Source organism: Ammospiza nelsoni, chromosome 7 (genome assembly GCF_027579445.1).
Source record: "Ammospiza nelsoni isolate bAmmNel1 chromosome 7, bAmmNel1.pri, whole genome shotgun sequence".
In the NCBI taxonomy this organism is placed as follows: Eukaryota; Metazoa; Chordata; class Aves; order Passeriformes; family Passerellidae; genus Ammospiza; species Ammospiza nelsoni.
The window spans coordinates 4,611,261-4,626,026 of NC_080639.1; the positions used below are offsets into that span (position 1 = coordinate 4,611,261).

Consider the following 14,766-nt stretch of genomic DNA (forward strand, 5'->3'; position numbering starts at 1 on the left):
AAAGCATTTATCCTTCCTCATATTTTATAGGGGAAGCAAAATTGAGCAGGTTTACCCAGGAAATTTGTGGTAAAGAAGAAAAACTTGGGGCAACATCCCCAGTTTCTGCTATTCCTAAATGCTGGGTGAAGCCTACAAATCTCACATTAAAACAAGATTTAAACAAGGATTTGATAAGTTATTTCTTCATTTGTGCTTGCAGTAGCACATGAGGAAGCAGAAGGTCCAAGAGCCTCTTGGAAGCAGATGCTCACGTGCTTTCAGCTGTGCTCAGGCCAAGGTGCTCCGTGGAGCCCCAGGGGAAGGATGCATTTCTCTGGAAGCTGGGCTGAAATTAATAATGTTTGACAACTGGGTTGGATAAAGGGAATGCAGCCACGTCTCCTCCCCAGCCACTCAGAGAACATGAGGAGAAGGCCCATCCTCATTTCTGTGTCCAGACTCAGCCCTGCCCACAGCCACGTCCCTCCACAGGAGGAGGAAGGCAGTAAAATCACTGCTCACGCTTGTCAACAGCCCTTCACACTCAGCTCTCCCCAGAGAGCAGCAAAGTGTTGCTTTCAGGAAGAAAAGCACATATTTTTCACAGTGATAAACAGGAGAGGTTCTTCCCTGGCAGAGGCTGGAACATCCCCCAGCACACACACACAGCTTGGGGGGAGTCATGGCTGGCTGGGACAACAGAGCTGGGGTGGTGTCAGGCACTGACCATCACTGGGAGTCCTCATAAAGCTCCTCACATCCCACACAAGCTACTGGGAAGCTTTCATTAGACACAAGGGGATGGGGGTGATGCCTTGAGAGGCTGACCTGGAACAGAGGCTGGGCAGAGTTAAAGGATAAAATAGGGATTTATTAAAAGGCCCCAATGGTTACACCTTGGGCAGCACAAGAGCCCAGCCAGGGCTGCACCCAAGATGAACCCAAAAATGGTCACAAAATGGACAACTGGCCATGAGGTCTCTCACTTTTATAAATTCTGTTCCATTTGTATATTGGAGTTAATTGTCCAATTATAGCTTTAGGCTATGAAGTCTTCTTGTTTTTCTCTCTTAATTCTGCCACTGTTTATACTTTTGGGGCCTGAAATTTGTATCATTTGTCCTTGGTCTCCAGCTAGAGAAGGAATTATTTTGTCTCCCTGCTGTGTGAAGAGAGCCCACCATCCCTTACTACAAAGCTCAGAACTACACACTAAAGCAGAGCAGAACCTGAAAAATATAAAAGCTGAAACCTGAGGCATCAGGAGGGTGTGATTTTCACACTCTCCTGGTTGGGGAATAAGGATCTACTGTCACCAGGCTGAACCACCCAGCAGCCAATACAGCCCTGAGCAGTGTTTTCCCTGAGCCAAAGCACTGCCACCAGGGCCTGGGGCACAGCAGGAACACACACCGTGCTGCTGGTGTTAATATTCACTGCTGGCTCATGGCCTCAGGCCATTCCTCCAGAGCAAAGAGGGTGTGAGAGGGGAGCAGGAAGAAGCAGCAGCTGAGAACAGGTATTGGGATCTGCTGTGCAGCTCCCAGGACTTGTCCATTCAAGGGTCTCAGTCAGAGGCCAAGTCCACACTGACTCCTGGCAGCACAGACACCTCTGAGAGAGGACAGAGAGGTCACAACCTCTGCTTGAGTGGCTCAGTACATCTTCCAAGAGACAGCAGCAGGAAAACCAGCCCAAACAGACAGCTCAGCTACCCCAAATGCTCTTCATCCCACACTCAGAGGTGAGTCAGTGGCCTTTGGACCTCTGGGGCTGTGGAGGCTCTCCAGAATGCTTTCAACTGCCTTGACCCTTCTGGCTTCCCAGATCCCAAACTCAGGCAGCAAAGCCAGCATTAGCATTTCATAAGGTGGCTTTAACGCCAGGGTGAAGATGAAGAGAGGCTGATATGCTTTGAGCTCCAAGTCAAACAAACTGTAAGAAACTAAACAGGGCAGAGGAATCTTTTTGTTTTGCAAATCATGGCAAGCACCAGCTCTCCCTTACCTGCTAAACCCATCTCAAGCTTATGTAAAAGTATTAGGGAATGAGCTGATGCTGGAGTAATCTCCTCACCTCTTGGGCCAAGCTGCAATCAGCTCACTTGGGAGCAGAGTGTGCTTGGGGCCAGGAGCAGGAAGGAGGACTCACTCCTGCAGGAAGCTGACCCGGGCAGGATGGGCTGATAGCCACCTATCAGCAAGCTTTCCATTGCTAGCAGCTGGCAGAGTCTCAAATTTGCTTGGATTGCTGCTCTGCTGCCTCTTCACTATCCCAGAGATCCTCTGGAGCACCCTCTCAGTGCTGCCTTGCCAGGCACTGTCCCAGGGACATCCCCTCCCCAATCCCATGGTGCTCTCCCATGGACAGCCCCCTCCCCATTCCCACCCAAGCCCCTCTGGAGGGCTGCACACCCTGGAGCAGGGCTGGATCTGGCATTGGGAGGGAGGACCTCGCTCCTTGAGCTCCCTGTGGTCCCACCAAGGCCCACACAAATCACACACGGTGACAGGCAGCCACGTTTCGCTCCTTCCACCCTGACAATTCTTAGAGTGGATATGAAAAAAAACCCCAAACTTCAGGAAAAAAGGCCCAGTGGACATCTGTGCAAGCTCTGTCCAGATGTTTGTCAGAGCTGGCTGCTGGGCTGGGGTGTATTTGACATTTGCATTTAACAAAATATCCAAAGAGCTGTGATCACAAAGGGCCTGTGGAGACACTAGGAATGGGAAGGAAGGAGTTTTTCCTGTTTGCAGTGGATGGATTTTTCTGACACTTGGGCATAACAAATCCTTCAGAGACTGGCAGCAAGGGAGAAGGGAGCTCTGGCTTAGCCCATCACTCACTCAGCATTACAACCAGATCACACTTGGCCACAGAGGAAAAAAAAACCAAACTAAAACACACCTCCCAAACATACATCACAAAACTAAACATTTTGTCATTTTGTAAAAATAGAAGCTAAGGCCAGGAAAGAAGTCCAAATAGTTCCACTTCAGAGACAGCAGGAGAAAGAAGGAGGAGAGGTTAATCCAGAGAATGTAAAGAGATATTTTAATATCTACTTTTCAGCCTGGACTTAAGGTGAATAGTTCCCCTTGTGTCGTATGAAGAAGTTGCCAAAGGCTGAAACAAAACCACAAACAAACCCCAAGGCATCAGCCTGGAATAGCAGAAATCCCTGTGCTGCAGACCATGAGCTGCAGTCAGGCACTCCTGAGACCCCAGCTGCACCCAGAGGAGGCAGAGAGATAGTGACAGACCTGATGGAAAACTGATAAAGTCACATTTTTAAAAAGAAACATCTGGACTGTCCTAGGCTGCCCAGCTCCCTGGTCAGACTGCACACAGGACAAATGCCCAACAACAGCCCAGCCCAGCCAAGGATCAGCCCTAAAATACCCAGAGCAAACTGCAATCACCAAGGCAGCTTTACCACTTCAGTACAGGAAACCAACAGATTCATTTTCCCATTTGGATTTATCAGATTTCTATTCAACTCAGGTGGGGGAAAGCACTTTTAATATGCTCTGATAAAGGAATAAAGATGAGGCACTAAGAGATGCTGTGACATGTGGAATATCTTCTCTATTCACTCAGCACTGGTCTTCTCTATCCCAGGTTTGGTGAAGGGATGTGGCAGAGGGATTTATTCCTGCAAGTTTGCTTGTCTGTGCAGCACATCTCACTCACTGCTCCTCCCAGGTAACAGAAATTTAATTCCAAGGCCAAACCATGGCACCTGATTGGGGCCATATGCAGAGAGGACAGAGGCAAGAGCCCAGCATCCCAAGCATTAAATTGTCTTGCCAGAAGGAGGACAGGCACTTCCAGGCAGGCTTGGCTTTTGTTTCCTCCCTGCTTGTCTACCAGGAGAATCTCCATCAAAGATGATATTTTTTATCTGAGGACATTTGAAGTGTCCTCTTTTAGCAGTTTGAAACACGCACATAAACTTTTCACCGTGAACCTTGCACGGCCCCATCAGCAAGATCCCAGTAATTAATTAGACAAACCATTGATTTAGCCACCAAATCTGACCAAGCAGTTGTCAAAAGTTCCAGGCAGTGCACTGCAATTCCCAGCCCATGATAACAGCGTGGCTCCTGGGGAGCAGGGCAGGCAGGGATCCAACCTTCCAGAGAAACAAGGCATCCTTTTGTGAACACAGCCCTCAGGGCTTCTCTTTGTCATCCAAGAGTAATTATTTTGCATATCTCAGCCTGGGTGAGCTCGAGGATTGCATTTCATAACATCCCAGGCACAGGTGTTATACCAGATTTTAAGGAGGATTTTTGATCCTGAAGGGGACAAGGAAAGCTGGATATTGAGAGGCTGTTAATAAAAATGCACCACTAGAAAGAACATTGTAGATAAAACAAATATCACCCCTTTAATTATTATATATAGGCAGTAGTTAATTCATGTTATTAACTAATTAATGACTCACTTCAAGGACAAGGGAAAATGGTCTGTTTATAGCTTAAAATGATGTTATTGCTGCTTAGAAAACAAAAACAAAACATCAGCTGAAGATCAAACAGCTCTGTCAAGTCCTGAATTTGGTTCCAGGAAATCCTGTGCTCTTCTCCCCAAGGAGCAGTGATTCACAGTTGTCTTGCTAAAGAGACTGAAGCTGGGTGCTCTCATTTGCTCCACTTTGACAAGTTTTTACATTTTTTTGGTCCAAATTTGCAGATTCTCAGAGCCAAAATAAGCTGCGGAGTGTGAGACAATAATAAAAAATTGAGATTTATTACAAGGTTAGTAATATTTTAGCACTTTGGAGACCTGGTAGAGAGCCAAGACAGCCTTTTCTTTGCTCTTTGCCAAGTATTGTAAGAAACAGAACAAAACAATATGGTGCCTGCCCCAGAACACTCAGAGCCCAGCAAGCAGAGAGATGAAAAGCACTCCAGGTCATGGAAAAATTGTGACTTTCCCAGGAGACTGGGACAGTTCACACAGTCCCACACATGGGCTTGGTGCAGCCAAGTTTGGGAGAAATGGAGGAAGATCTTGCAGACCTGCTGCACTTCTGTCTCCAGTAAAGACCTAGAAAGGTTTAGAAGTGTTTCAGCTGTCTCTCAGTGTGCCATAAATTGAAATGGTTGTGAGGAGCCATGTGTTTGTGTGCAGAGGGAGCCCAAGTTCAGGCTGGTCCTTGGATGGAGTAGCAACACCTTAAACAAAATGAGTGTGTCATTTCCCAGGGAGGTGTGGGGGCAGAATTCCCAGCTGCCCAAACCTGTATGAACTCTGCTGATCAGTTTGTGGGTGCTCAGGTTGTAAACTGCACTTCTGGCCAACTTTGTTTTTCTTCCCAATCTTCTCACAAGAAGCCTTTTTGAGACAAGGCAGGAGATTCAGCTTCAGTCAATCTTGTTCCCAATCCTCCTTGTTTCTGTCAGGATGTGAATTTTGTCACTAAACTAAGCACAACCAGATGGGGACAACAGCCAAATAGGTCTATATATAACATCACAAATCTCAACTACCACAGAAAAGAAAAAAAAAATACAAAAACCCCTCCTGACAAGCCTTCCCCAAACCTCTCTAAACTCCCTCACTCTCATTACTTCATTTGCACTAAGAGACAAATTGGTCTATACTGAGCATCCTGCAAGAAATACAACCCCTACCTCAATAGCCTGTGATTTCCAGGTCCCAATTAAGGGAAAATTCCAGGAAATGGAATTATAGTCCCAAAGAGCACATGTGAACACTGGCAACAGGGGTGTCAGTAGATAAATTAGTACTGGACTCCCCAAAATGCTGTGTAGAGCATCACTTTCCACTTTCCAGCTGAATTCATGGACTCATCACAATTCTAAGAGAACAAACCCACAAGAACAAGCAACAGAATTAACAGTCTCCAGCCATTATTAGAAAAAAATACACAAGGGATTTTTATTGGCAACACCAGTCTTTAAAGATATTGATTATTCAGCCTTATCACACAACTGAGTATGACTAACTTGTATTTTTCATGACTTCCTCTGCATCATTTTGGACACAGCTTTTCTGTTAAGAGAAAAGCCCCTCAGCTGAGCAGGGTAGAGGGGCAGAATCCTCTCCCTTATCCTCCTGCCCACACTTCTTAAAATAGTAAGTGAAGTATTATTGTGTTTTTTCTCATGTTTTCTAGATGTTTAAAAAAAAAAAACCCTTTAGCATTATTAATGTTTGGTGGGATTAAGAATCCTCTGTCCCCTCCCACCACTTATCCACCCTGCTTCTTCCCAGCAGAGGTGCCTGAGGCCACCAAGTCAGCCCAGGAATTCCTGACCACCAAGGGGTTTGTTGTTCTGGAAACAGCAGTCAATGACTAGAGCAGACATGGAAGACCAGCCTGAAAAAGAGATGATGGATGTGAGGACACTGGAAACACAACTTGGTTCTGAAAGTCTCTTCTCCTCTGAGCAAACCACGTTCCAAAGATGCTCAGAGCACTTTCCACATTAGCTTGCACTGAGAACACAGAAAAAAAGGGAAAAATAATCTTCCAAAGGGAAAAAATATCAGAGGCCTTGATTTAGCAACTCCTAGAACAGACTAGCCTTCATCTTGCAAACAAATCCCAAGTAAAAACATCAGTTCAACAGGAAAAAAACCCACTCCAAAATAGTATTGTTTAGGAAAAATAGCAATTGAATGTTTAAAGTTGTATTGTTTTCCAGAAAGCTTTGAAATAGAAGTAGCTTTGAAACATTCACAATTCTCACCCAGACTCTTCTCAAGTCCTTCGCAAGGGTAATTAGGGAGAATAACATTCAGGTCTGCCTTGCACATGGTTAGATGTGTGTGCACTACAACACAACTAGAGTTATTGGAGGATTCTTTTTCCAGGCACGATTTTTCTCTAGTCTTCCATCTGTTCCCAATAGGATTAGAGGAGACCAAACACTGCCTTCCACAAGCTATACCCTTTTGGATGTAGTTTTATTTAAAAAAAGAAAAAAATAAAAATTGGGAAATGGCTGTCAAGGGAAATAATGCCAGGGGTGGAGGGTGGAGGAAAAGGGAATTGCCAAGAAGGCTGCACTTTCCAGAGAGCAGAGCATGAGTCAGCAGAGTAATTTTTTTAAAATATATATATTGCAGAGCACAGTGATGCCCTGAAGACCACAACAGATGAAACCTCTTTACTGTGTGTGTTTTATCAATCAGGCAGCAAGATCTCATTACTTCCTGACAGAGGAACTCCCTGCAAAAACAGCTGGGATGCTTTTTAAAAATCCACAAAAAAAACCCTCCACAACTTATTTATATTTTAAGAGGAGCTTGGGCAATCTTTGCCCTTGAAGGGCTTGCCAGTATGAGCAACTTCTTGCACCTCCCTATATCTGATTTATCACCACAATATAAAGAACTTGCTTTTCTCTCTCCCTGACCTTGCAGCTCTGTAGGAGTCCTCAAGGGCTCCTTTTATTTGCTCTTAAATCCTGCTGAAAACTTTCCCTTTTGGAAAACATTGCCATTTACCAGTGGCTGGCTTTGGTTCCCACCTCCCACAGCAGCCAGCCCCTTTTATTGGTGTTTACTCCACTTCCTTGGCACTCACACCCCACTCCATGCCTATGGAGGAGCTGGGAAAGCTGCATCATCCCCAGGAGGTTGAAAAAGGCACTCAGAGCCCCAAAAGTGGTGGAAACACCTCACTCTCACCACTCAAACCCTCTGGGGAGTCAGGTCCAGGTACTCCAAGACCCCTTAGCCCAGCAAACACCTCTGAGATCTCACAAAACCTACCAAAAAAGGTTTTTTTCCTTTTTTGAAAAAGGTTGCTTTTTTCCTCCTTAGACTAAAATTACAATTTCCAGTCCTTCATCCTTAGCAGCCTCATTGTACCACCCAAATGTCCAAGTAGGGCATTGGCCACTTGGTTACCAACAATTCAGTGTGAAACCAAAGACTGGCAGACCCCTGCAAGAAGGGTGGCAGGAAAAGCAAAACCTGCTTATCAACAGAAGGAAAACCAACACTGTAAAATGATGAGTACCTGCTATAAATGGAAGCTCCTAGAACATCTCAGCAATCCTCATGCTGTTTCTCCTAGCTGTGCCACTGGGGACAGGCAGGATCCAGGAATTAGAGGTGTCTAAGTGCTGGTGGAGCAATTCCAGTTGGGGAATGCTGGTCCCAACACAGCTGAATCAATTCCCCAGTTAGCAGCCAGGGCAGGTGTCCTCAAACACATTCCTGCTCCTCCAGACTTCCTCAGAAAGCATCAAAGGTGGGTTGTGTTTGGCCATTTACCTCCCCAGGACTGTCTCCAGCCCCTCCCTGCCTTCAGGGCTGGGTCAGGGCAATCACAGACACATGGTCCATGGAGATGGACAATTTTTGAGCAGTCAGGTCTGCTCCTTCACATCACAGGGATAGTTAGAGCTCTTCAGATGAAACCAGACTTCCATCAAAGTGACCCCCCCAACTGTGACACTCTACAAAGGTGGCCATGTCTAGTCTGTAATTTCTGTAATTTCTCTGGAGCACCAAGAGAAGCTGCCACTCTACCCCTGCCAGGAGCCTTGGAGGAGCTGCTTTGTTCCAGGTGTCACTCCTCAGTGTTGCCAAGAAGAGTGTTATTGTTAGAAACAATAGAACTTGAAAATAATTTTAGTTAATAGCTTTAATGAACTTGTAAAGTATTTGTTTTAATTAATAATAATAATCAGTCTATATCAATTAAAAATAGTGTGTTAGTCTTAAATTACTCTTAGCCAGCATTTAGCAAAGTTGTCATAAGCTACTTTTGGAGCTTGGGGAAAACTACTGAAACTTTGAGTTTTGATAAACTAACTCTGATGAGCTTCAATGAACAAAGCCTGGGAGAAGAGAGGTGTATAAATTCAACAATCCAATTGTTGAAATTAGATACAAGGAGTCTAGAATTATGGGCCACAAGGACATGTTGCAGAAACCAGAAGATAAAGAAAATATTAATAAAGACTTGCTATATGTGTGCTGGAAAGTCCCTGCTGGAGGAAAAAATACTAAAAATAAGGAGTAATTAGCATGAGCAGTGAAAAATCAATAACCAATAGAGGACAGAATACTAATTAATGAATGATGTAATTTTGAACCAATGAACATTAATTTCTTTGTTTGCCAAAAATGTATAAATAAGTGGAAAAGTTTTGTATCAGTGTTTGTGTGGAGGCCAGAATTTTGTTGGCCGCACACACAAACCTTGGCCAAGAATAAAGTAATGCCTGACTCACTAACACCACAAAGTCAGTGTTAGAAGGTTTTATTTATCCTGATTTCAGAGGATTGGGTGACATTATTGTGAGTGATAACCCAGGCAGGCTTTAGGATAAAGGGTTTGTTTTCCTGTCCCATCTGCATGAACACATGGAATTCTCAGGCAAGCATTTATTCTGGAGCAGCTCACCCAGCCTGGGCTGTGCTTTGCACGTCTCAGAGGATTCCTCCCCACGTCTGTGAAACATCAGAGCTCTCTGTTCAAGCACATGTGGGCTCCTGCCCAGCTCATCCTCTCTTCTCCCTCATCTCTGAGCAGGGCCAAAGAATTTTCTGCTCTATTTCTCCTGACTGAAATGGGGTTTGACCCCAGTGCTTTCAGACCTGGGGCCCTGAACGTGTGACTTCAGCACCCATTTGTGTGAAAGCAGGTTGTGGTGTCACAGTGAGGAGGTCCAGCCTTGACCCAAAACCTATAGGGGTCAGTGGGAAGGCATTTGGGGGATATTACTGGGCTGTGGGTGCCCAGTTCAGGGGTGAAATCACTGGGCTCAAAAGAAAGCAGTAGAGTGGTTCTGCTCTTGCCATTTGGCTGCTGAGTCCTTCTGCATTTCATCATTCTGCTTCCTTAAACATCTCTATCATAGTACAGGACCCTTTGAAACCTTTCAGTGGAGGGAATTAAGAGTCATTAAATAAACCAGCTCAGAAATGGAGCCTCCTCAAGTGAGCTGTGCCGCCAAAATCAGTCACCAAAGTAGTTGTGAGCTCTGAAAGGATTGGGGAACGTCTGGGTCAATTTGCAAACAGAGGGAACATCTGTTCCTTTAAACGTCTCCATCGTGGTACAGGACCCTCTGAAACCTCTCAGTGGAGGGAGTTAAGAGTCATTAAACAAACCAGCTCAGAAATGGAGCCTTCTCAAATGAGCTGTGCCACCAAAATCAGTCACCAAGTAGCTGTGAGCTCTGAAAGGATTGGAGAAATTTGGGGTCAATTTGCAAACACAGGGAACATCTGTTCCCTTAAACATCTCCATCGTGGTATAGGACCCTTTGAAATCCTTGGGTGGAGGGAGTTAAGAGTCGTTAAATAAACCAGCTCAGAAATGGAACCTTCTCAAGTGAGCTGTGCCACCAAAATCAGTCACCAAGTAGCTGTGAGCTCTGAAAGGATTGGGGAAAGTCGGGGTCGATTTGCAAACGGAGTGAACGGGAGGAAATCCGATGCATAAATAATCTGTCATGAACTCTTCACCCTCTGCTCTCCCTGCTGAAGCCTCCATGAGCTAATCAGCAGCTCTGCTCCTCAGTGAAGGCTGACAGTGTGTGTGTGCCTTCTGTGGTGTGATGTGATGGCCCCTAATTGATTTTGGCCACGGACTGGCTGTGCGTGCTGCATTGCTGGGAAGAGCAATAACTTGGACATGCAATCATCCTGGGCAGTGACCAAGACAAGTTGTTCTCCAACAATCTCTGGATACCTTCCTCCCTGCAGCCTCAGTGCTCCAGCTTAGCTCATCCTTTGGGAGACTTTCCTCTGCTGCCTAAAAGCACCTGCTGGCTGGAAATGAGGCTTCCTGGCTATTTAACCTTGGAGTTCAGGGCTTTGGATATTTGTGGTGAAATTTTGTGTGAATTTTTCTTTGGAAAAGGTAAACAGCTCTTTTAAAGGGACTAAAAAATCTCAGTAAAATAGGGTTCTATGTGGCAGATTTTGGAGGTCTGTAAGGACACAGCTGAGAACATTGTTCTGTGATGCTGTGATGCTGTGAACACTGATGTGGGTGACACACTACAAAAATAGCTGGAATCCTTGCAGAAAGACAGTTCTCTCCTCTGGTACTGTGTTTCATTAGTATTGCCACCCCATTACAGCCCCAAACATCTCCCTCATCATCAAATACTCTTCCATGTGGCCAAATCTTTCAAGATCTACTGCTTGCCTTGTTGGACTTTCACAGTGAGATTGGTCACAAAAGACATTTCACTCACTGCTCTACAAACAGCCATCCTCAGCTCATGGCATGTGTTCATCCACCACCAGATTTTTAGGATTTCTTAGGAAGAGTTCCCCACTAGGGTCTCTGATGGGAGTTTAAACTGCTGGCCTGAGAACAAGGATAGATAACCTTACCCAGCTTTTGTTTCGTAAATCAAAAGTACTGGCTGAGCCCAGATTGAAATGAAACCAAAATTCATTGACCAGAAAAGGTGATTCTAACAAAAATGTGGATTGATTTATAAACCAGTCCAGGTTCTATACCTGCTCTTGGGGAGTCTCTTTCATCCTGTAGCTGTGCCCTTAGCTTCTCACCACCTGCCTTTTAGCACAGGTTGATTCTCAAAGGCATTGCCATGCAAAATGCCCCTTTGGCTTAAAGTGACTTCACTAACACACAAAAGGCTTTGGCTAAGAAGGACCAAGGGCAATTTGTGCTGGAAAAAGGGAGGATCATGTTTAGGAGGTGCTGCTGTAGCAGGCCAAGCCAGTCAGGTCTTCAGCTAGAAAACAGATTTGAATGGACTCAGATGGCAGCTAAAAATATGGCAGAGGACAGGAAGTATCATGGGAACAGGTCCTTTGGAGGTCAAATGGAAGGCCCACCACCGGTGGGAAGAGAGAAGCCTGCAGGGATCCCTCCCTCCCTCCCTCCCTGTCCTACTCCTTGCTGCCACCTTGCAGCAGGTCAGGGACTGCCAGCAGCATGGATGAATGACTCTTCCCAAACCTGAATCCTCCTCCATTTTCAGTGTCTGACAAGGGGTTTTGGTGTTATCTCCTCCATGCTGTGGGTAACTGAAAGCCCTCTCTCATATCCCCTCAGGGCAGTCATTCCTTTACTTGTTTTTCTCCTCCATAGCTTTCTATAGCCTTCCTGAGGAAGATGAATAGGACTGCTCACAGAATCCCAACCCCTGGGATTTATTTAATCACACAGAGTGTTTTCTGTGCTGTTCACTATTTGCCTGTGATAAGTCCTACCTTTTGGTCTCTGGTGAGCACTAAGCTGATGTTTGTACAGGCTGATCCACAGCAAATTCTCTGCAGCAGTGATAACTGGGTGTGCTTGTGCCTGGGCTCCCTTTCTGCTGTGTGATTTACCTTGCACTTGACAAAATCCAATCCCATCTGCCATTTTCCCAAATACCCCCCAACACTAGGACATCCTTCTACATCTCTTTGCAGTCAGCTTTAGCTCTAGATAATCCTCCTGAATGTTTGGAAAACACTTCTCTGTAAAACCTAAATGTTTCCTTCTGTCCTTTGTTTGCTTATTATTATACATTTGTAATTGATGAAAAATCTTTCCCTCCTGGGGAGGGGGCTTGTCAAAGCCTACTGACTCTGTCAGCCTTAGCTCAGGGTTGTTTGACAATTCAAATAGCTGTTATAGATTCGTGAAGTGTGATTTCTCCCTACAAATGCCAGACTAGCTCCTCCCCAGTCTATCAGTTTCAACCAAATGCCTACTAATTCCAACATTCCTGCCAGCCTGTCTGACAGACAGATCAGGATTCCTGGTCTGTGGGTCCCAGGAGGTGTTTTAGGAACTGGTGACATATTTACCACACTCCAAACTTCCAGCACAGAGATTGGTTTAAGCAAGAGGCTTCACACCACAGATGTGGACCAGTAGTTTCCTATCTAAGCAACAGCAGAGCTTCTGGGAGAGCAGCAACTCTTTTAGCAAGTCATTGCTATTGGTTTCTTGGCTTGGTCTGGCCAAGGTTTCATGGGTTAATGAGCCATCACCCAGCAGGCAGACTGCAGTCACATCTCAAAATGGGGGTTTAAGCTAGTGAGTTTTACTTCACAACAGAATTGGAAGAAGAAGACACATTTATTCCAGCTTTCTGACAGGCAATAAACAATTTGGTTGGACAATTCTGTTGCTCCAGTTGTAAATCACTGCCCTTGGCTCACATGGTGCTCATATTAAGAGCAGCTGTAATTGCCCCAAAATATTATGGAGTCACAGATGGGTTTGGGTTGGAAGGAACCTTGAAGCCCATCTTGTTCCACCCCCTGCCATTGGCAGGGACACCTTCCACTATCCCAGGCTGCTCCAAGCCCCATCCAACCTGGCCTGGAACACTTCCAGGAATGCAGGGGCAGCCACAGCTTCTCTGGGCACCTTGTGCCAGGGCCTCAGCATCCTCACAGGGAACAATTCCTCCCCAGTATCCCATCTAACCCTGCCCTCTGGCAGTGGGAAGCTGTTACCCTTGTCCTGTTACTCCAGCCATTTGTCAAAAACCCCTCTACAGCTCCTTTAGGCATTGGAAGGGCTCTAAGGTGTCCCCAGAGCCTTCTCTTCTCCAGGTGAACACTCCCAGCTCTCCAGCCACCAAAGAACTTTCACCCAAGGACGGGATGGGCAGAGGCTATAGGTGTTTTGCAAGGATGGGGGAGTGTGCACAAATCCGTGTCTTTGATGTAGGGCCTGGATTTCAGACTTACAACCTCAGCCACTCAGAGAAAATTATGCTGTGGTAGGATAAGCTGGCTCTGAGGCTGCAGGAGTGAGAGGTTAAAAAACTCTTGAACTAGACACGAGCTGAAAGAACTGCTGCCAGGTTAACTCCTAGAAAATCAGCCTCAGTCCAGAGGGCAGAACATGAATTAGTGTATAAGCTAAACCAAGTGCTGATGCAGGCTTTGCCAGGCTGGCATTCCACCATCACTGGCACTGCCATCACATCATTTGTTACCAACCCCGCTTGTCCTCCCTTCCTCTGTTGTCACTTCAAGGGACAGGAGCTGCAGCAGCACAGCCTGCAGAGCCCTGCAGACAGGGGCTTCCATCTGTCTGTCTCCATTTGAGCATCCTCCTCCTGCTCCCAGACACAAAGCACCGCCTTTTGGGCTCTTGCAGGGGAAAAGCATGAGGGAATTATCTAGTGCAGACTTTTTGGCAGGCTTTCTAAACTCTGCATTACAGTGTATATTTCTAGACAATGGCTTTGCCCTTTTGTGGTCATTTCAGAACAAACTCAGCTGCCTCCTCAAATATTTTGGTACCTCTGCAAGCTTGCCTTAGACCAAACAGAGGTTTGGAGCGAATCAAACTTTGGTGGAATTATTTTAACATATGTGCAATAAACACTCCCCTTCTCTTTCTGCTTTGCTACTAACTCACATCACAGTTACTCCAGGATTTTGCTACAGGAAAACAGCATCAGACACAACAAATGGGAGGCACAAGTAGAGTCATGGCTGCTGCCTGTGTTTATGGGAGCTCTGCATCTATCCCACGCTTGGGTCCTTAAAACTTGAGCTGTACAAAAATGTCTGTAGTGAAACATGAAACCAAATGAGACTGACCCAGACTGGGATTTGGTTTTACATGGGAAAGTCAGGCAAAGTTCACCTAGAGAACTGTGAAGGTTCATGAACCTTGGGAGTGAGCAGAGGTCCAGTTCTGAACAAGCCTAGACAAACCTTTTCCGGAAATTTTAAACAACTGGGCATTTGGGAACACAGATCCTTTAAAAGAAATACTTCTGATAGGAAATCCATTGGAGTGAAACCTGGTGGCTTCAACAGTGCTTAACATTAATATGTTGAATGAAC

General features: G+C 45.7%; 1 long non-coding RNA gene across 1 annotated transcript; it reads right to left on the minus strand.

Moving 5' to 3' along the window:
* Positions 1 to 5,864: 5,864 nt before the first annotated feature.
* On the minus strand, positions 5,865 to 8,198 carry LOC132075815 (uncharacterized). Its single transcript, XR_009418827.1, has 2 exons — positions 7,985 to 8,198; positions 5,865 to 6,453 (listed from the first exon to the last, which is right to left on the minus strand). It is a non-coding gene; the product is annotated as an uncharacterized LOC132075815 (long non-coding RNA).
* Positions 8,199 to 14,766: the final 6,568 nt, after the last annotated feature.